This window comes from Sturnus vulgaris, unplaced genomic scaffold (genome assembly GCF_052056855.1).
Source record: "Sturnus vulgaris isolate bStuVul1 unplaced genomic scaffold, bStuVul1.hap1 Scaffold_965, whole genome shotgun sequence".
In the NCBI taxonomy this organism is placed as follows: domain Eukaryota; kingdom Metazoa; phylum Chordata; class Aves; order Passeriformes; family Sturnidae; genus Sturnus; species Sturnus vulgaris.
The window spans coordinates 17,503-40,627 of record NW_028276836.1 but is presented as its reverse complement, the minus strand read 5'-3'; the positions used below and the strand labels follow the sequence as shown (position 1 = coordinate 40,627).

Sequence of the window (23,125 nt, the reverse complement as noted above, 5' to 3'; positions counted from 1 at the left end):
GGAATGTTGAATTTGTCTTTACAAATGAGCTGTGGATCAGCCTGTAGATAAGGCTAGCACTGAGAGATAAAAGAAACAATGGGATGGATTCCACTGATTGATGAATGGAAAGAGATAGTTGCCTTTACAAACAAACTGCAGGGCTGCTGATAAATGAAATTGGATATCGAAAGATGAAAGAAGCAACGGGGGGAAACTATGAATTCTATAAGAATTAAAAATTAAAAGGGAGGGTTATACATTAGAGGGGAATTTCAGGTATCAGGCGTTCCGGGAAGTCTGTGCCTCTCAAGTACCTCAGCCAATGGGAAAAGAGAGAGGGAAATGCGGCCGGGAAAATAGGATAAAAAGGAGGCTGCGTCCTCCAAAAATTGGAGAGATCCCAGGGGAATGTCCCATGGGCTCTCCCTTTATTCGAATAAAGCAAAAAGGACTCCTCCGTTTCCTTTTTGGACATAAACCGCTGGTGTTTGTGGATTAATTTTCCTGACATTTAGCAACATATTGTTTAAAAAAAAAAAAAAAAAAAAAAAATAAGTGATCCAGAAGAGGGCAACATTGACAGCCATTCCAAGACAGGATGAACAAATGCTTTCACATTGACAGAGGATGCTGCGATGTTCTGAGAACAGAAGATAGAATAAAATAAAGGAAGGTGATGTTACAAGACAGAAAAGGGTAAAATAAAAGGAGTACCTGAGACTGGGGGGCGGGGGGGAAGAAAATGGGGAAATATTAATTGCTACACACTAGGTACAAATGCTTTTTACAAGTAATTTATGAGAAGCAAGCTAAAAGCGTCTTACTGCTGCTAGTGATATCATGCTCCAAGCTCTGCTAATAATTCCTATTTCTAGCAATAGTTAAATTGAACTCACTACATTCCAACTATTTTTCTGCTTGTTTAGATGGCAGATCCGTTTGGAACACACCTTAGTATAGCAAATTCTATGCCCAGGTAGGGACCTCTCAGTTCTTCCATAAAACATTTTCTTCTGCATTATGGCAAGCCTTTGTTTTAGCTTGACAGCTTTCTTGAAACTTAAATTTACGCATGTATCCAAAGACATTTGCAATTCCAGAAATCGGTAGGCACATAATATGGAAAGTAAATAACATTCTCGAGAGGGAGTTGCTTTGTTACTGAGGGGATGAAAAGCAAGGCTAGAGCTAGTAGAACTACCCAAGAAATTGGACTTAACGCAGCTTTTACAAGGCTCAAAGTAGCCATACCGAGATGTTTGAGCTAAAAGCCCCAGTTACCAGACTTACAGGCCTAATAGTTATCACCACACCACATTCCCTGGTTGCAGTATTTTTAACAGCAGTGCAGAACGCTACTGAAAATTATTTTTAGGTTGAATTGTTCTCTCCCCTCACTGCCTGTGTAGCTGTTAGAGGCTTCCAGGAGGCTGGGGAAGCAGACTGCTGGTTTCACTTCCAGACAGGTCACTTCCGTGGTCTGCTGGAGGGCACTTTGAAGCCCGTGTCCTTTTCTTGCTCTATTGTATCTGACAACTTTCCTCCCCCACGTCTGTTTTTTAGCGGGCAGCATTTTTGGAGGGCCAGTCAAAGACCTCAGGCTCCGAGAGAATTCGTCTGCTTTGCTCTGTTTATGTGTGCAACAGATGGGAGCAGCAACTAAGTCAAGTAGTAACTTCTGAGCTGCCCAGTTATCAGTAAACCAAAATATTCTTTTGTGACTCTCGCCAGACGAACATATCATCCTATCCGAGTCACACACTGCCCCTCTGGCATTTTCCAGTCAGACAAAGAATTCCTGGCCCCTTCCTTGCATGAACCTCAGCTCTCCACCTTGTTCCAGAAAGAGTTCTAGATCCAAGGCCCAGTGAGCCAGCTACCCTTTGCTGCCCTGAGCAGTATGGAAACAGCCAAGCCCCAGCCCTGCAGCCCTGCCTAACTCGCCTTTGCCTCCCAAACCTGAACCTTTTCCTTGGCTGTGGCATCCTCACTCATGCAATCCTGAAGACAAAAATCTGATTTGGCAGGTGAGGCCGTTTCTAACGCAAAAGCTTCACCAAGGTTTCTCTCCCAACTTCAGCCTTAAACAGTCCTGTCCTCCTCAGACAGCCCCCACCTCCAGCCTTTAGCTGTAAATACTTCCTGTTTTATAGCTAATGCTTGCCACCCCTCAAAATTAAGTCTTTTGATATGCATTTACATCCCTCCCTAACCGTGTCCTCATCACCCTTCCCAAACTCAGCCTCATCTCCAGGCCTAGAACCTCTCCCTAGGTGAGGGACTGTCCTCGGGTAGGAGTGCTGACAGACCTGTGCATGAGCCCAGCTGCATAGCCCGTGCTAATCCCAGCCCAGCTCTAGCCTTTAAACCCACTGGGGCTTTGGTACTGGAGGCCCAGTTACAGTAACCCCTGTGGCCGTTCCGCTTCCAGGCCATCTGTGAGTTGTGATCCCCCACCCTACACCACTTTGGTGAGAAATGCATTCCTTTCTTACAATAAAGTTTTCATTTTATGTCTAAATTCAAGCATTCCGAGAAAACGTGTAGCAATTATATCAAGACAGACATGACAGGCACCAACATTAGTCTTTCATTACACACTTTTCATGCCTTCTCTCCACAGATTTCTTTGAGGCAACTCTGACTCCTTTTCTCACAGGCAGCTCCACACAGCCCCGACTCCTCCTCTCCTCTGTACGACTGGCTAAACCCCAGCCTGTCCCTTCCCCAGCCACCTGAGCCTGTCTGTCCCACACACAGCATCCTCTCACCTTGTCCATCCCTTGCACGGCCACGTGTCCCTTCCTCCTCGCAGCACAGCCAGCAGGCTCCAGCCCACACTGCAGCAGGCTCTGCACCTCCTGCTGGAGCTGTGCTTAGTGAAACTGGCAGCCAGCTGACCCACGCTTTTATAACAACCAGCCTCACTGGGCAGGCAAGGCTGTTTCCACTCCTTGCTAATCACTACAGCTGTAACTCGTTGGCAACTAGTGCCTTCTGCACTATCCTTACAAACTATTCTCCTACAGAAATGGACCGGAATTCCGCGGGGATTTTCCGGGGATTCCGGGGGGATTTTCCGGGGATTCCGGGAGGATTTTGTCGGGAATTCCGGGGGGATTTTGTCGGGGATTCCGGGGGGAATTTCTGGGGGATTCCGGGGGGATTTTATCGGGGATTCCTGGGGGATATTCCCGGGGATTCCGGGGGGATTTTATCGGGGATTCTGGGCATATTTTCTCGCGGATTCCGGGGGGATTTTCTCAGGGATTCCGGGGAGATTTTATCGGGGATTCCGGGGGGATTTTTCCCGGGAAATGCGGGGGGCTTTTTCCCCGCGATTCCAGGGGGATTTTCCAGGGGATTCCAGGGGGATTTTATCGGGGATACCTGGGGGATTTTCCAGGGGATTCCTGGGGGATTTTCCCGGGGATTCCGGGGGGATTTTCACGGGGATTCCGGGGGGATTTTCACTGGGATTCCGGGGCGATTTTCTCAGGGAATTCCGGGGGATTTTCTCGGGAATTCCGGGGGGATTTTCCCGAGTATTCCGGGGGGATTTTCCCGAGTATTCCGGGGGGATTTTTTCGGGGAGTCCGGGGGGATTTTCCCGGGGATTCCGAGGGGATATTCCCGGGGAATTCCGGGGGATTTTCTCCGGGATTCCGGGGGGATTTTCCAGGGGTTTCAGCGAGGAATTTCCCGGGGAATTCCCGGTGGATTTTCCAGGGGATTCCGGGTGGATTTTCTCGGGGATTCCGGGGGGATTTTCCCGAGTATTCCGGGGGGAATTTTTCGGGGAGTCCGGAGGGATTTTCCCGGGGTATCCGGGGTGATTTTACGAGGAATTCCGGGGGGATTTTCCCGAGTGTTCCGGGGGGATTTCCTCGGGGATTACGGGATGATTTTCTCGGGCAATTCCGGGGGATGTTCTCGGGTATTCCGGGGCCATTATCTCGGTGATTCCGGGGAGATTTTCTCGGGGATTCCGAGATTATTTTCCCGGGGAATTCATGGGGATTTTCCCGGGGATTCCGGGGGGATATTCGCGGGGATTCCGGGGGGATATTCGCGGGGATTCCGGGGGATTTTCTCGGAGATTCCGGGGGGATTTTCATGGGGATTCCGGGGTATTTTCTCCTGGATTCCGGGGAATTTTCCGTGGATTCCTGGGGGATTTTGCCGAGTATTTCGGGAGAATTTTCTCGGGGATTCCGGGGTGATTTTCCCGGGAAATTCCGGGGGATTTTCTCGGGGATTCCGGGGGATTTTTTCGGGGAGTCCGGAGGGATTTTCCCGGGGATTCCGGGGGGATTTTACGAGGAATTCCGGGGGGGTTTTCTCGGCGATACCGGGGGGATATTCTCGGGGATTCCGGGATGATTTTCCCGGGGAATTCCAGGGATTATTCCGGCGATTCCGGGGGGATTTTCTCGGCGATTGCGGGGGGATTTTCTCGGGGATTCCGGGGGGATTATCCCGGGGAATTCTAGGGGATTTTCTCGGGGATTCCGGGGGGATTTTCCCGGGGAATTCCGGGGGGATTTTCTCGGGGAGTCCGGGGAGATTTGCCCGGGGATTCCGAGGGATTTTCAGGGGAATCCGGGGGGATTTTCTCGGGGATTCAGGGGGGTTTTTCTCGGGGATTCAGGGGGGATTTTCCAGGGGATTCCGGGGGGATTTTCTCGCGTATTCCCGGGGCATTTTCCTGGAGATTCCAGGGGGATTTTATCGGGGATTCCGGGGGGATTATCCAGGGGATTCCGGGGGGTTTTTCCAGGGGATTCCGGGCATATTTTCCCGAGTATTACGGGCGAATTTTCTCGGGGATTCCGGGGAGATTTTCTTGGGGATTCCGGGGGGGCTTTCACAGGGATTTCTGGGGGATTTTCGCGTGGATTCCGGGGGGATTTTCTCGCGGATTCCGGGGGCTATTTTCCCGGGGATTCCGGGGGAAATTTCTCGGGGAGTCCGGGGGGATTTTCTAGGGGAATTCCGGGGGATTTTCTCGGGGATTCTGGGGGGATTTTCCCGGCGATTCCGGGTTGATTTTCCCGGGGACTCCGGGGGATTTTCTCGGGGATTTCTGGAGGATTTTCCCGGGGATTCCGGGCGGATTTTCTCGTGGATTCCGGGAGGATTTTCTCTTGGATTCCGGGAGGATTTTCCCGGGGAATTCCGAGGGATTTTCAGGGGAATCCGGGGGGATTTTCTCGGGGATTCCGGGGGGATTTTCTCGGGGATTCCGGGGAGATTTTCTCACGTATTCCCGGGGCATTTTCCTGGAGATTCCAGGGGGGTTTTATCGGGGATTCCGGGGGGATTATCCAGGGGATTCCGGGGGGATATTGCAGAGTATTCCGGGGGGATTTTCTGGGGGATTCCGGGGGGATTTTCCCGGCGAATTCCGGGGGGATTTTCTCGGGGATTCCTAGGGGATTTTCCAGGGGATTCCGGGGTGATTATCCCGGGGATTTTCCTGGGGGATTTTCCCGGGGATTCCGGGGGATTTTCTCGGGGATTCCGGGTTGATTTTCCCGGGGAATTCCGAGGGATTTTCTCGGGGATTCCGGGGGAATCTTCCAGGGGATTCGGGGCGGATTTTCTCGGGGATTCCGGGGAGATTATCCCGGGGATTTCGGGGAGATTTTCTGGGGGATTCCTGGGGGATTTTCTCGGGGATAGCGGACGGATTATCACGGGGATTCCGGGATGAGTTTCTCGGGGAATTCAGGGGGATTTTCCAGGGGATTCCGGGGGGATTTTCCCGGGGAATTCCGGGGGATTTTCTCGGGGATTCCGGGGGGTTTTTCCCGGGGATTCCCGGGGATTTTCTCTCGGATTTTTTCCCCAATTTTTCAAGCATTTTTTCCCGCAATTTTCCTGGATTTTTCCCAAATTTTCCCCATTTCTCACTGATTATTTTCCCCATTTCTCAATGATTTTTGCCCCAATTTATCAAAGATTTTTTTCCCCATTTCTCACTGATGTTTTTCCCCATTTTCCCCCCATTTCTCACTGATTTTTATCCCCCATTTTTCAATGATTTTTCCCCATTTCTCTCTGATTTTTGCCCCATTTCACCATGATGTTTTCCCCATTTCTCACTGATTTTTCCGTTGATTTTTCATGGATTTTTCCACCCATTTTTCGTGGATTTTTTCCCCATTTTTCCCCATTTCTCACTGATTTTTTCCCCCATTTATCACTCCTTTTTCCCCATTTTTCCCCATTTCTCACTGATTTTTTCCGCCATGTTTCATTGATTTTTTCCGCCATTTTTCATGGATGTTTCCCCCAATTTTCATGGATATTTCCTGATTTCCCCCCCCCCATTTCTCACTGATATTTGCCCCCATTTCTCTCTGAATTATTCCCCCCATTTTTCATGCATTTTCCCGCCCATTAATCACTGATTTTTTCCCCATTTCTCACCGACTTTTCCCCCCATTTCTCACTGATTTTTATCCCCCACTTCTGACTGATTTTTCCCAAATTTTCGTTGATCTTTTTCCCCATTCCTCGCCGATTTTTCCCCCATTTCTCTCTGATTTTATTAATGTTTGTATTTCTATTTCTATTTATATTTATATTTATTATTATTGTTTTGCATGTTTATGTTTATGTTTATGTTTATATCTATGCAGGTTAACGTTTGTGCATGTTTATGTCTATGTTTATATTTATGCATATTTATTTTTATGCCGGCGAACGCGGGCAGGCGTTTTATGTAAACGCCTATCCGCCGGGGTCCTAGAGAGGCCGCCATCTTGAGCGTGTCGGGACTCTCAAAATGGCGCCTCGGGCGGCACCCCGGCTGACCTGCCAAAAATGGCGGCAGAAAGGGCGGGAAAAAATCAGGACGCCGGTGTGTAGGCATAAGATGCCTGATTACATCGCCGACGCCGATCCGCTCGCCGCCAATTTTCCCGGACGTTTCAGAGCGTGCCGACAACGGCCGCGCGGTCCGCGGTGCCGCGGGCGTGAGGGCGCCGGCGGGCGCGGACAGGCGTTTTATGTAAACGCCTATCCGCCGGGGTCCTAGAGAGGCCGCCATCTTGAGTGTGTCGGGACTCTCAAAATGGCGGCTCGGGCGGCACCCCCGGCTGACCTGCCAAAAATGGCGGCAGAAAGGGCGGGAAAAAATCAGGACCCCGGTGTGTAAGCATAAGATGCCTGATTACATCGCCGACGCCGATCCGCTCGCCGACAATTTTCCCGGGCGTGTCAGAGCGTGCCGACAACGGCCCGCGCGGTCCGCGGTTGCCGCGGGCGTGAGGGCGCCGGCGGGCGCGGACAGGCGTTTTATGTAAACGCCTATCCGCCGGGGTCCTAGAGAGGCCGCCATCTTGAGTGTGTCGGGACTCTCAAAATGGCGGCTCGGGCGGCACCCCGCCTGACCTGCCAAAAATGGCGGCAGAAAGGGCGGGAAAAAATCAGGACCCCGGTGTGTAGGCATAAGATGCCTGATTACATCGCCGACGCCGATCCGCTCGCCGACAATTTTCCCGGACGTGTCAGAGCGTGCCGACAACGGCCGCGCGGTCCGCGGTGCCGCGGGCGTGAGGGCGCCGGCGAGCGCGGACAGGCGTTTTATGTAAACGCCTATCCGCCGGGGTCCTAGAGAGGCCGCCATCTTGAGCGCTGCCGCAGGGCTGGGTCCCGGCCCGCGGGCCCTTCCGCCATCCTGAGAGGGGCACGGTGCAGTACCCGCCTGTGTCCACACGGCGGCAGCACTGCCGCCCAACTCAGCCCGGCACTGCCGCCCTGTCAGGGACAGACAGAGAAGGGAGAGAGTTCCAAGCACCAGAGTCCCCACCCGTCATAAAATCCTCTCAATGAACGCCCCAAAAAACCCCGACCCAAACTAAAAATGCCCTGCCTCTGACCAAATGAAAAAAAAAAACCTTTTATATATATAAATCATCTATTTTTTAATATTTAATTTCTAGTCATAATCTAGACATATTTCATATATTCAATTTAATTGCTATTCTATTTATCATATATACAATATTATTTTATTATTCATTATATACATAGATTTATATTACTAATGTTATTTCTATTTTATCTATATCCATCTATATTTGGAGGTTCATAGTTTTTAATATTATTTCTTTAAAAGCTCTGCCTCTAACCAAATAGAAACAAAAAACTCGATTATTTTAAATTATATTTGAATATATTTTTCTATTTAGTTTTCATATTTATATCTGTAGATTTATATGTCTATATTGTGGATTCTATATTTATATACTATTTAATGTAGTTTTTACTAGTATATTAATATACTAGATGCTATTTACATTCTATTATAACATACTATTTAATAGAACATATTAAAATCGATAAATTATTTCTATTACATACTACATACATGTATTTTATATTTATATTTATTTCTATATATTTATACTTACATATATATATGCATATATAGTTATAATAATTTTATGTCAGTATCTATTTTTGCATATTTGTATATTTTTGCCTATATTATTTTCAAAAAACCCTCCTCTAACCAAATAAAAACCAATAAAACATTCCTTTTAAAGTCTGAATATTTATATATTTCTATTTTCATAACATAATATAATGTAATGTAATATATTTATATATTGGTTTCTTATATTTGCTTCTATATTTTTATTCTTTATCTTTTCTATTTACAGTATCTATTAAAAAACCCTACCTCTATCCAAACACAAGCCAATAAAACATTCCTTTTAGACTATATTTAGCTATTTTTTAAGGTTCTGTTTTTCATGCATTCTACACCCACCCCTCCCTCTCAATGTTCTGGCACCCACCATGACCCCCCGCCATGCCCGACTCACCTGCTCCTCCAGCGCAGCCCGGCTCCCTCTCCCAGGGACCTTGGGGTGCCCCAAACCACGTCGGAGCCCCCCTCAGCCTTTTTTCCTCACCCCAAAGAAGGCACAGAACGACTCCTTTAATGAAGTTGTTTTAACAATTGTAAGGCTAGAGCTTTTGGTATCCACTGCTTGCCATCCCTTGTAAACCAATTTTTTTCTTCTTTCTTCTGCAGCTTAATAAACCTCTTTTTTTCCCCATAGTTTTCCAAATGCATGTATTACCGCATATGCATATTTAGAATCAGTAAATATATTTAATGTCTTGTCCTGCTATAATTCACAGGCTCTCACAAGCGTGTGCAGCTCTGCTGTCTGAGCTGACCAGGTGGCTGGTAACCTCCCCCCTTCCTTTAATTGCTTTCCATTCACGATAGAGTATCCTGTAAATCATGAAGAATGGGGGGAAAAATCAGTGAGAAATGGGGAAAAGTGGGGAAAAAATCCGTTAGAAATGGGTGGGGAAATTCCATGAAAAATGGCGAAAGAAATCAGTGAGAAATGGGGAAAAATGGGTAAAAAATCAGTGCGAAATGGGGGGGGGGGGGGGGGGGGAGGAAATCAATGAGAAATCGGGGAAAAACATAAGTAAGAAACGGGGGGGGAAAGTCCATGAAAAATGGGGAAAAATCAGTGGGAAATGGGGATAAATCTGGAAAAAATCCATGAAAAATGGGGGAAAATATCAGTGAGAAATGGGGGAAAATGGGGAAAAAGTCAGTGAGAAATGGGGAAAAATCAGTGAAAAAACGGGGGGAAAACTCCATGAAGAATGGGGAAAAAAATCAGTGAGAAATGGGGAAAAAAATCCCTGAAAAATGGGGGAAAATATCAGTGAGAAATGGGAAAAAATGGGGAAAAAAATCATTGATAAATCGGGGGAAAAATCAGTGTGAAAGGGGGGGAAAAATCGGGATCGGGGACGTGGACCGGGACTGGGATCGGGGACCGGGACGGGGAAATGGGACAGGGACCGGGATCGCGGACGGGGACCTGGGACAGGGACCGGAACCGGGATCGGGGACGGGGACTGGAGACAGGGACCGGGACCGGGACCGGGATTGGGGACTGGGACCAGGACCGTGATCGGGTTCCGGGACGGGGAACTGGGACTGGGACCAGGATCGGGGACCGGAACCGGGGACTGGGACCGGGACCAGGACTGGGGACGGGGACTGGGGACAGTGACCGGGACTGCAATCGGCACCGCCCCCCGAACCGCTCCCGGAACCGCTCCCCGGGCTACCCCGGCACGGCGACCGGGAACGCCCCCGGCACCGCCCCGGCACCGCCCCCGGTGCCGCCCCCGGCACTGCCCCGGCACCGCCCCGGGTAGCGCCCCCGGCACCGCCCCCGGGGCGGGCCGCCGAACGCACGCGATGACGCGCGGGGGGCGGGACGGCGCGGGGCGGTGACGCGCTTCATGCCAGGAGCAGGGCCGGGTGCGACGAAGACGGGAGCGGGACGACCCGATACCGCGCGGGGCCGCGGGCCCGGCGGAGCCCGGCCCGCTGGGTAGGGGCCGCCAATGGCACCGGGGCTTCTGCTTCGGCTTCTGTCCGTGTCGGCGGGGAGGCCCCAGCCAGCGGTGCCCCTCTCCCTCGGCGACACGGGCGTGGAACTCGGCATCGGGCGCTGCATCGCCGCGGACAGCAGGGGGCGCACGGGTACCGATACTGCCATGGGGCCCGGCGCTGCTCTCCTGCTCCGCCGCCAGGCGGCGCTGCGCTGCCGTCCTGCCGCGCCTCCGGGCACGCTCGGTTTCCTCGGGACCCCGGGCCCCGCCTGTCCCGCCGCTGCGGAGGCGGGGGATGCTTTATGGGACTGCCCGAGCTGGCGGTGCCGGGTCTGGGGCGTTGGGGCGCGCCTTGGGGGGCTGCGGGTGCGCTCGTTTCCTCTTCTGCATGGCCTTCTGTGTGAGCATCTCTCGTTGCGACTGCTCTTGGAGAGTCAAACCCCTCCTCCTAAGTGGTCTCAGGAGCCTGGCAGGGTGAGTTTTGTTTCACAGGGGAAAGGGCCACTGGTCGTGTCCAGAGACCTGTGCACCCAGCCAGGTTTCTGCCTGATAAAATTCCAAATGGATGAGGATTTCTCCCAGCCCCAAGCTGCCCCCACCTGTAACCCTGGCTGCCTTTGGGGTGCCCAAAGCCTCCTCTGTGCAGATCTCAGGAACCTGGGAGGGGTGAACAATGTTGCACAGGGAAAAACCCCACAGATTTTATCTCCGGGCCTGGGGCCAGGAGCAGGCATTTGCGTGCTATAATTCCAGAAGGAGCACGGTGTCTCCCAGACCCAAGCCGCATCCAGCTGTGACCCAGCTGCTCTTGGAGTGCCAAAAGCCTCCTCGTAGCTGATCTCGGGAACCCTGGAAGGGTGAGTTTGGTTTCACAGGGAAAAGGCCTCCGTTTGTGTCCAGAGATCAAATAAGGGACTCTGCTTTTCCTCTAGTTCTCCTTCCTGTTTTCACCTGGGCTAGAAGGATGGGCATGGCCTGTATTTCTCATATCAAAGTGATGTTACTAAATTTGTCCAGAAGTTCTGATTGTTATTTTTATTAGTAGTAGTAATTTTCTGATAGAAAACACTCTCATTTTGCCTTTCCCACGTTGTTTCCAGGTGCTGCCCAGGATGGACATCTGTGGTCTCAGACCGTGATTCCCGAGGAGCAAGGAAAGCCTTTTCCTCACCTGCACAGTTCAGGTGGATGGGACAGAATTGGTGTGGCCTGACAAGGCAGGAAAAGCTGTCTGTGTTCTGGAGTGCCTTGAAAGCTTTCTCCGTCAGGTTTGGAAGGGGTTTCTCTTTGGGATTTCTTGTGATGCAGCACCACGGGTATCCCTTTGTGCCAAGTCCAGTGCTAAAGGATTGAAGAACTGACAAGTGGGGTCTGGGATGAAAATGCCGCTAATAAAATTAAGCAAAGAATACAATAAGAGAAATGAGCATCCTTTTAATGTCTGAAATAGTTAGGAATAAAAATGCTGGAAAAGGGCACTCTGAATTGGTGTCACTTGTCATGGATAAAACCCCAGAGTGAGGAATCAGAGCAGAAGTTGAGAGCTGGAATCCTTCTGCAGTCGACTTAATTTTCTTTTCCTCCTCTCTTTCAGGACAGGAAGAATCACGACTCTCCTGGCATCTTTGCCAAGAGCTGTGGTGTTTGATCAGCCAAAGCCCAGAGGCTTCAGCACCAGAGGTCTGAGCCTGGAGGGCTCCTGGTGCTGCCCGTGCTGTGGGCTATGTCAGAGGATGCAGGCTTCCTCTTTGCCTCCCTGCTGGGATTAACTGCCATGGGAATGTGGGATCTGGGTGAAACTCCAGCTCTCCTGGTGTTCAGGGGAGCAAGGTCTGAGGGACTCCTCTCTGGGGATGTGCGGTGAAGGACTGAATAGTGTGGAAGGAGAGTATTTATAAACTGTATCACTGTTTCTCCCAAAATTGGGGTGGAGCAGTGATGGGGGTGGTTGGGTTTGGTCTGGGCCTGTTATTCTTTGTGCAATTTTTAAATTCTCTTGTATGATTTACTGTCCGGTATCTTTCTAACAAAAGCTGACATAAATTTAGATTAAGGATTAGAACTTGGGTCCATTCATTGCAAACATTTGACAAGGCTGGAGGACTGGGGGTGGTGACTGCTCTCAGGAAAGGTTACTTATTAATACTGTGTCAGATTTCCCGCAGTGACTGTCAGGCCTGCATGGCTGTGAGTTCGTGCTCTTCTCACTGGGGAAATAAGTTCAGCAAAATTAGAAATGTTAGAAAAATCCAGCCAAAAATTCCACCTCTGTACCCTCTAAGTTTTCCCCAGCTAGGAGCTGCACAGAAGTCAGGCAGGGGAAGTGACAACAGGGAACAGCTGAAAAATTCAAAGGCACAAAGAGGAAAGGGGAAAGGTTTCAGAAAACAATTCTATGGTCTAAGAATAATTTCTGATTCCCTACTGAGAAGAACACGAACTCACAGCCATTCAGGCCTGACAGTCCCCTGCAGTGAGAGCTCAGCACACATCCACAGAGGCAAGTCCAGCATCTTAAATGAAAAAATAAAAATAAAAACCAGAAGAAAAAGGTGATTTCTTCTGCTTCAGAGTTATTTCAAGTTCTTAAAGCCCAAGCAACATTTGCTCTTGATTTTGGTTGGGTGAATCATGAGCAGTGGGCACGGGTCATGCCATTCATTGAGCAGAAAACCCGGGGTCATTTAGAGGGGACACAAGAACTGTTTGTGTAGCGACCTCGGGCTGCAGAGGGGCAGGAGAAAGGCCAAGGGAGCTCCCTGGGGCCACCAGGGCCTGTGGGGAACAGAATGGACGCTTGGATGACCAGTGGAGGTGAGGAGTGGATCTGAGTTCATCTACAGGGAAATAAGGAGGGGATACTCTGGAGTGAAAAGCTGAGGTGATGAGTTCACCCACCTGGGCACGAGTTGTGTTTGCACAAAGTGGGAACAGAGGTGAAGGTCAATCCAAAGTCGATCCTGCTTGACCTCTGAATTCCAGGATAAGTTTTACAAGCTGCCAAATGAGGGAGTAAAAATACACAAAAATGAAACCGAGAGCATTCATGAGGTTCCTGGGAGTCCATTACACTGTTGTCATAGAATTCTTAATGAGTTTTGAGCTTTTAATGACAACAATTCAGTACTTTCTTTGGATTATTCACTGTGTAGGATTTGGGGTTTATCTGGATTTTAAAGGCGTCGTGGTGGCCCTGACACTGCTCAGGAGCTGGTAGGAAAAGCAGGGTCAGAGCTCCTGGCAGGCACAGGGTGTTTTTCCCAGAGTGGACTGTGGAGGAATTGTTTGGGCCTTGGATTGTCCCTCTGGGTGATGCCAGTTGCTGTGATTTGTGTAATTCCATACATTTAACTCCCAATACTTCCCAGCCCAGGAGCTTGAGCTGACAGGGCAGCACACAGATTGTTCTCTGTGCTGTGCCCCGATTTGGGGTTGGCTGTCAGCTTTGCTAGCTCCCGTGAATTATGCCCATAGCCCCGAATTCCCTGCTCAATTCCCACTGCCATAACCTCACAGCGCCTCATGGAGTGGGGATATACTGTGGCAGGAAGCTCAGCAGCATCGGCACAGGGACAGGTGTATATTCCAAAGAATTTGCTGTTTCAAACCCTCATCCCCCAGCCCCGCCGATGTCCCTGGGGGGCACTTGACAGAGTTACCTGGATTTCAGCTGATTTCACCCCCCCGAGCTCGGGCTCCAGGTGATCTTTTCAAGCAGGAGAAGGCAGGGGCCGGAGGCGCTCGTGGCCCGTGCCGAGGCAGTCCCTGGGGCCACGAGAGGACATCTCTCCCTGCAGAATTTCAGTTCTTTCCAGAGCCTCAGCAGTGACAGAGGACAAAGAGGAAGATGAGGAGGAGGAAGAAGGGGGAGAGGGTTTGAGAGGAGGGGAAGCCCAAATCCGTGCTGTGTGCGGAGCTCCGACAGCACGCTGCAGCCCGCAGCTCAGTGTGAGCACGGGGCAGAGGAGGCGATTTCTGGGCATTCAATCACCCTGAGGCGGGCCCGGCACCGCCCCTGCAGCACCGTCCCCAACACAGCTCGGTACCGCTCCGGGATCACCCGGCCCCGCCCCCGGTGCCGCCCGGGACCACTGGGGACCGCCCCTAAAGCACCGCCCCGGCCCCGCCCGGTCCCGTCCCCGGGACCTCCGTGCCCCGCCTCGCCAAGCCCCGGCTCCGCCCCGAGCCTGCCCGGGCTGCGCCGGGACCATCGCTGGCGGCCCCGCCCCTCTTCCCCGGGCCGAAGCGGGCTGAAGGAGATGTCCGCACGATTGGAAACGCCGCCGAAAATCGCACCCGTGGCATCGGTGTCGGCGTCGTGCGCAGGCATCCCACTAGAGCGAGCGGGCTCCTTGCTGTGCCACCCTCCTTTTGCAGCCAGAGTTAGAAGGTCGGGGAGCGACACCCGAGCCGCCATCTTGGGAGAGGCAGGCGCGCAGTACCGCGCTCTGCCCACAGGGTGGCGCTTGGGAGACAGGCAAGGGATGGAATCAAGGAGTGTCCCAATCCTTGAGGAAATCCCCCTGAATGAACGCCCCAAAAAACCCCCGACCAGAACTGACAAACCTCCTGCCTCTGTATGAGTGCAAAGGGTGTGCAAGGAGTGTGCAAATAGTGTGCATTAGCAATCGATCGGCAGGCATTGGAAATCGATCGCCGATCTAATCGATCGGCAGGCGCGATCAATCGATCGCCGATCTAATCGATCGGCAGGCATTAGCAATCGATCGCCGATCTAATCGATCGGCAGGCGCGATCAATCGATCGCCGATCTAATCGATCGGCAGGCATTAGCAATCGATCGCCGATCTAATCGATCGGCAGGCGCGATCAATCGATCGCCGATCTAATCGATCGGCAGGCATTAGCAATCGATCGCCGATATAATCGATCGGCAGGCACGATCAATCGATCGCTGATCTAATCCATAGGCACGCATTAGCTATCGATCGCCGATCTGATTTTTCCCCGCCATTTCTCAATGATTTTTTCCCCCATTTCTCACTGATTTTTCCCCAATTTTTCATGCATTTTTTCCCGCAATTTTCGTGGATTTTTTCCCATATTTTCCCCATTTCTCACTGATTTTTTTCCCCCATTTCTCAATGATTTGTTTCCCCAATTTATCAAAGATTTTTTTTCCCCATTTCACCATGATGTTTCCCCCATTTCTCACTGATTTTTTCCCCATTTCTCACTGATTTTTTCCCCCCATTTTTCCATGGATATTTCCCGATTTTCCCCCCCATTGCTCACTGATTTTTGCCCCCATTTCTCTCTGAATTTTCCCCCCATTTTCCATGCATTTTTCCCCCCATTAATCACTGATTTTTTTCCCCATTTATCACTGATATTTGCCCCCATTTCTCTCTGAATTTTTCCTTCCATTTTTCATGCATTTTTCCGCCCATTAATCACTGATTTTCTCCCCATTTATCACTGATTATTGCCCCCATTTTTCACTTATTTTTTCCCCACAGCATCGGCCACCACAGCACGAGCGACAACAGCTCGCTCTGTTCCCGCCATTGCCCATGGATTGTTTCCCTGTTTTCCATGGATTTTTTCCCCATTTCTCACTGATCCCCCCCCCCCCCCCATTTCTCACTGAATATTCCCCCATTTTTCATCGACTTTTCCCCCATTTCTCACTGATTTTTTCCCCATTTCTCAATTATTTTTTCCCCCACTTTTCCCCGTTTCTCACTGATTTATTCCCCCCATTTTTCATGGATTTTTTTTCCCCCATTTCTCACTGATTTTTTTCCCCGTTTTTTCAAAGATTCCCCCCCCGTTTTTCACTGATTTTTCTCCATTTCTCACTGATTTTCCCACCATTTTTCATGTGGTTTTTTTCCATTTCTCACTGATGTTTTACCCCATTCTTATTACCATTCTCATAGCTCTATTTTATATTTATACATATTCTTATATTTGCATTATTTCTGTTATACACTAGATTTTTCATAGATATTTGCTACTTAGATTTCATTATATTTTACATGTATACCAATCTATTTCTATTCTTTATATTTTATTTTTATATTAGCTATAAAAACCGTGCCTCTACCCAAATAAAAAGCATTTAAACATTCCTTTTAGACTATATTTAGCTATTTTTTATGGTTCTGTTTTTCATGCATTCTACACCCACCCCTCCCTGTCAATGTTCTGGCACCCAGCATGACCCCCCCCCCCCCCCCCCATGCCCGACTCACCTGCTCCTCCAGCGCAGCCCGGCTCCCTTTCCCAGGGACCTTGGGGTGCCCCAAACCACGTCGGAGCCCCCAGTCTCCACACCCTCCCCCTCCGTAGGGAACGGGAATGGGATGGGGAGCACACAGGACAAGAAAGGAACACAAACGACACACTGGACAGAGAGAAGAAAAGGGCTGGAAGCTGGATATGAGGATGAAAGTGGAGCAGCAACAAACCTCAGGACTCTTGACTAGAGAGTGTGGCTGCTGAACGTCTCAAAAAAACCCCCCAGCTCCAACACAACATGCTGTGCTCACGGCTCGGCCTGGGACTCATCAGTGAACATCTCTCTCTTGCCAGGGCCATAAAGCCCCCGAGAAAACACGAGGTGAGGTTGATGTGCTCCGGCTTTGCTCCTGCTCAGCCCTAACCCCAGCCCCTGCTGCCAGTGAGCACCCTGATCTCTGAACCTCTTCTCAGCTTGTTTGTACGCTTCCAAATTCCTTCCTCTTTCTTCAAGCTTCATCTGTTTCCTGGCATTGGGAGAATGACAAGTGTTTAGCACAGCGCAATGAATACAACAGTCTCATTTTCAGAAGACACAACTGAACGAGAACCGACAGCAGCACTGCTTCGAGACAATCTGGGCACACGTTTCCCTTCCAGCAATCTGAGTATCTGAGTGTTCTTTTGTGTCACGCCTGAAATCCTGAAAATGGTTTTTTGAGAAAAATTATCCATAACTAGAAAACAATCAAACCAAATAAATAGAACCCCTAGGATATAATAACAGCCCATATACTACAACACTCCAATTCTAATATTAATAAGAAAACAGAAATTAGCTACACAGCATTACCTCAAACAAACACTACATACTGGCAAGAATCAAAACCACCACAAAATAATTCAAAAACTACCCTATGCCTTATGCTACAGGCTAGAACGCCATCGGCAAACCTTATCAAGGTATCCTTTAAAAACAACGCCCCACCAAAAACAAAAACAACACAAAACGCCATTCAAGAACTCCCTTATCAACACCTGAATGAAAAAACATGGCATTAGATAAATAGACCATAGCCCTTATCATACACCATCTACAAACAAAATAAAGCTATACCATACATCCTCGAAAACCACCTTCAAAGCACGACATTAGAAAAACAAAACTTCCCAGAATTAAAAGCTGTATCTAACAAAAGCCGTCTGATAAAATTAACAACCAAGCCCCCACCATCAGAGCTGCCCCTACTAAACTCCCCATCGTACATATGAAAAATCAGTTTTAAAAACCTACTTCAATTCATTCTGCCTCAAATACAAAGCCATCCAGAAAGTTACCTTCACTCAAAAACAAAAGCGCACGTAGTAAATAACATTAAAAAATAAATCAGCACACTACACACCACAAGCATAAAATATTGAATTAAAACCAAAAATACCCCTATTCATTAAAGAGCCCAGCCGCAAGCTATATTTAACTATAACTTCGTGCAAACGTACACATATCATTAAAATAGATTTCTTTCAGAATACAACTGATGATCTAAAATAGTAAAATGGCCGAGAACGATATTATAATAGGATATCCTCGATCATCCTCCCGCAAATTCTCTCCACTGTATTGTCCGACACACACCGGAAAAAAAATCCAGTTTTTACTTTTTTCAGCTAACTTCTCATTTATTAGCTGAGAGGAATGTTGAATTTGTCTTTACAAATGAGCTGTGGATCAGCCTGTAGATAAGGCTAGCACTGAGAGATAAAAGAAACAATGGGATGGATTCCACTGATTGATGAATGGAAAGAGATAGTTGCCTTTACAAACAAACTGCAGGGCTGCTGATAAATGAAATTGGATATCGAAAGATGAAAGAAGCAACGGGGGGAAACTATGAATTCTATAAGAATTAAAAATTAAAAGGGAGGGTTATACATTAGAGGGGAATTTCAGGTATCAGGCGTTCCGGGAAGTCTGTGCCTCTCAAGTACCTCAGCCAATGGGAAAAGAGAGAGGGAAATGCGGCCGGGAAAATAGGATAAAAAGGAGGCTGCGTCCTCCAAAAATTGGAGAGATCCCAGGGGAATGTCCCATGGCCTCTCCCTTTATTCGAATAAAGCAAAAAGGACTCCTCCGTTTCCTTTTTGGACATAAACCGCTGGTGTTTGTGGATTAATTTTCCTGACATTTAGCAACATATTGTTTAAAAAAAAAAAAAAAAAAAAAAAAAAAAAAGTGATCCAGAAGAGGGCAACATTGACAGCCATTCCAAGACAGGATGAACAAATGCTTTCACATTGACAGAGGATGCTGCGATGTTCTGAGAACAGAAGATAGAATAAAATAAAGGAAGGTGATGTTACAAGACAGAAAAGGGTAAAATAAAAGGAGTACCTGAGACTGGGGGGCGGGGGGGAAGAAAATGGGGAAATATTAATTGCTACACACTAGGTACAAATGCTTTTTACAAGTAATTTATGAGAAGCAAGCTAAAAGCGTCTTACTGCTGCTAGTGATATCATGCTCCAAGCTCTGCTAATAATTCCTATTTCTAGCAATAGTTAAATTGAACTCACTACATTCCAACTATTTTTCTGCTTGTTTAGATGGCAGATCCGTTTGGAACACACCTTAGTATAGCAAATTCTATGCCCAGGTAGGGACCTCTCAGTTCTTCCATAAAACATTTTCTTCTGCATTATGGCAAGCCTTTGTTTTAGCTTGACAGCTTTCTTGAAACTTAAATTTACGCATGTATCCAAAGACATTTGCAATTCCAGAAATCGGTAGGCACATAATATGGAAAGTAAATAACATTCTCGAGAGGGAGTTGCTTTGTTACTGAGGGGATGAAAAGCAAGGCTAGAGCTAGTAGAACTACCCAAGAAATTGGACTTAACGCAGCTTTTACAAGGCTCAAAGTAGCCATACCGAGATGTTTGAGCTAAAAGCCCCAGTTACCAGACTTACAGGCCTAATAGTTATCACCACACCACATTCCCTGGTTGCAGTATTTTTAACAGCAGTGCAGAACGCTACTGAAAATTATTTTTAGGTTGAATTGTTCTCTCCCCTCACTGCCTGTGTAGCTGTTAGAGGCTTCCAGGAGGCTGGGGAAGCAGACTGCTGGTTTCACTTCCAGACAGGTCACTTCCGTGGTCTGCTGGAGGGCACTTTGAAGCCCGTGTCCTTTTCTTGCTCTATTGTATCTGACAACTTTCCTCCCCCACGTCTGTTTTTTAGCGGGCAGCATTTTTGGAGGGCCAGTCAAAGACCTCAGGCTCCGAGAGAATTCGTCTGCTTTGCTCTGTTTATGTGTGCAACAGATGGGAGCAGCAACTAAGTCAAGTAGTAACTTCTGAGCTGCCCAGTTATCAGTAAACCAAAATATTCTTTTGTGACTCTCGCCAGACGAACATATCATCCTATCCGAGTCACACACTGCCCCTCTGGCATTTTCCAGTCAGACAAAGAATTCCTGGCCCCTTCCTTGCATGAACCTCAGCTCTCCACCTTGTTCCAGAAAGAGTTCTAGATCCAAGGCCCAGTGAGCCAGCTACCCTTTGCTGCCCTGAGCAGTATGGAAACAGCCAAGCCCCAGCCCTGCAGCCCTGCCTAACTCGCCTTTGCCTCCCAAACCTGAACCTTTTCCTTGGCTGTGGCATCCTCACTCATGCAATCCTGAAGACAAAAATCTGATTTGGCAGGTGAGGCCGTTTCTAACGCAAAAGCTTCACCAAGGTTTCTCTTCCAACTTCAGCCTTAAACAGTCCTGTCCTCCTCAGACAGCCCCCACCTCCAGCCTTTAGCTGTAAATACTTCCTGTTTTATAGCTAATGCTTGCCACCCCTCAAAATTAAGTCTTTTGATATGCATTTACATCCCTCCCTAACCGTGTCCTCATCACCCTTCCCAAACTCAGCCTCATCTCCAGGCCTAGAACCTCTCCCTAGGTGAGGGACTGTCCTCGGGTAGGAGTGCTGACAGACCTGTGCATGAGCCCAGCTGCATAGCCCGTGCTAATCCCAGCCCAGCTCTAGCCTTTAAACCCACTGGGGCTTTGGTACTGGAGGCCCAGTTACAGTAACCCCTGTGGCCGTTCCGCTTCCAGGCCATCTGTGAGTTGTGATCCCCCACCCTACACCACTTTGGTGAGAAATGCATTCCTTTCTTACAATAAAGTTTTCATTTTATGTCTAAATTCAAGCATTCCGAGAAAACGTGTAGCAATTATATCAAGACAGACATGACAGGCACCAACATTAGTCTTTCATTACACACTTTTCATGCCTTCTCTCCACAGATTTCTTTGAGGCAACTCTGACTCCTTTTCTCACAGGCAGCTCCACACAGCCCCGACTCCTCCTCTCCTCTGTACGACTGGCTAAACCCCAGCCTGTCCCTTCCCCAGCCACCTGAGCCTGTCTGTCCCACACACAGCATCCTCTCACCTTGTCCATCCCTTGCACGGCCACGTGTCCCTTCCTCCTCGCAGCACAGCCAGCAGGCTCCAGCCCACACTGCAGCAGGCTCTGCACCTCCTGCTGGAGCTGTGCTTAGTGAAACTGGCAGCCAGCTGACCCACGCTTTTATAACAACCAGCCTCACTGGGCAGGCAAGGCTGTTTCCACTCCTTGCTAATCAGTACAGCTGTAACTCGTTGGCAACTAGTGCCTTCTGCACTATCCTTACAAACTATTCTCCTACAGAAATGGACCGGAATTCCGCGGGGATTTTCCGGGGATTCCGGGGGGATTTTCCGGGGATTCCGGGAGGATTTTGTCGGGAATTCCGGGGGGATTTTGTCGGGGATTCCGGGGGGAATTTCTGGGGGATTCCGGGGGGATTTTATCGGGGATTCCTGGGGGATATTCCCGGGGATTCCGGGGGGATTTTATCGGGGATTCTGGGCATATTTTCTCGCGGATTCCGGGGGGATTTTCTCAGGGATTCCGGGGAGATTTTATCGGGGATTCCGGGGGGATTTTTCCCGGGAAATGCGGGGGGCTTTTTCCCCGCGATTCCAGGGGGATTTTCCAGGGGATTCCAGGGGGATTTTATCGGGGATACCTGGGGGATTTTCCAGGGGATTCCTGGGGGATTTTCCCGGGGATTCCGGGGGGATTTTCACGGGGATTCCGGGGGGATTTTCACTGGGATTCCGGGGCGATTTTCTCAGGGAATTCCGGGGGATTTTCTCGGGAATTCCGGGGGGATTTTCCCGAGTATTCCGGGGGGATTTTCCCGAGTATTCCGGGGGGATTTTTTCGGGGAGTCCGGGGGGATTTTCCCGGGGATTCCGAGGGGATATTCCCGGGGAATTCCGGGGGGATTTTCTCCGGGATTCCGGGGGGATTTTCCAGGGGTTTCAGCGAGGAATTTCCCGGGGAATTCCCGGTGGATTTTCCAGGGGATTCCGGGTGGATTTTCTCGGGGATTCCGGGGGGATTTTCCCGAGTATTCCGGGGGGAATTTTTCGGGGAGTCCGGAGGGATTTTCCCGGGGTATCCGGGGTGATTTTACGAGGAATTCCGGGGGGATTTTCCCGAGTGTTCCGGGGGGATTTCCTCGGGGATTACGGGATGATTTTCTCGGGCAATTCCGGGGGATGTTCTCGGGTATTCCGGGGCCATTATCTCGGTGATTCCGGGGAGATTTTCTCGGGGATTCCGAGATTATTTTCCCGGGGAATTCATGGGGATTTTCCCGGGGATTCCGGGGGGATATTCGCGGGGATTCCGGGGGGATATTCGCGGGGATTCCGGGGGATTTTCTCGGAGATTCCGGGGGGATTTTCATGGGGATTCCGGGGTATTTTCTCCTGGATTCCGGGGAATTTTCCGTGGATTCCTGGGGGATTTTGCCGAGTATTTCGGGAGAATTTTCTCGGGGATTCCGGGGTGATTTTCCCGGGAAATTCCGGGGGATTTTCTCGGGGATTCCGGGGGATTTTTTCGGGGAGTCCGGAGGGATTTTCCCGGGGATTCCGGGGGGATTTTACGAGGAATTCCGGGGGGGTTTTCTCGGCGATACCGGGGGGATATTCTCGGGGATTCCGGGATGATTTTCCCGGGGAATTCCAGGGGATTATTCCGGCGATTCCGGGGGGATTTTCTCGGCGATTGCGGGGGGATTTTCTCGGGGATTCCGGGGGGATTATCCCGGGGAATTCTAGGGGATTTTCTCGGGGATTCCGGGGGGATTTTCCCGGGGAATTCCGGGGGGATTTTCTCGGGGAGTCCGGGGAGATTTGCCCGGGGATTCCGAGGGATTTTCAGGGGAATCCGGGGGGATTTTCTCGGGGATTCAGGGGGGTTTTTCTCGGGGATTCAGGGGGGATTTTCCAGGGGATTCCGGGGGGATTTTCTCGCGTATTCCCGGGGCATTTTCCTGGAGATTCCAGGGGGATTTTATCGGGGATTCCGGGGGGATTATCCAGGGGATTCCGGGGGGTTTTTCCAGGGGATTCCGGGCATATTTTCCCGAGTATTACGGGCGAATTTTCTCGGGGATTCCGGGGAGATTTTCTTGGGGATTCCGGGGGGGCTT

The 23,125-nt window shown here is 49.6% G+C and overlaps 2 long non-coding RNA genes across 2 annotated transcripts; one reads left to right on the top strand and one right to left on the bottom strand.

The window, feature by feature from the left end:
- Window positions 1–11,394: 11,394 nt before the first annotated feature.
- On the bottom strand, window positions 11,395–14,313 carry LOC148217217 (uncharacterized). The gene is made up of 3 exons (XR_015801153.1): window positions 14,034–14,313; window positions 13,273–13,371; window positions 11,395–11,762 (listed from the first exon to the last, which is right to left on the bottom strand). It is a non-coding gene; the product is annotated as an uncharacterized LOC148217217 (long non-coding RNA).
- Window positions 11,504–12,930, top strand: LOC148217218 (uncharacterized). Its single transcript, XR_015801154.1, has 2 exons — window positions 11,504–11,642; window positions 11,969–12,930. It is a non-coding gene; the product is annotated as an uncharacterized LOC148217218 (long non-coding RNA).
- Window positions 14,314–23,125: the final 8,812 nt, after the last annotated feature.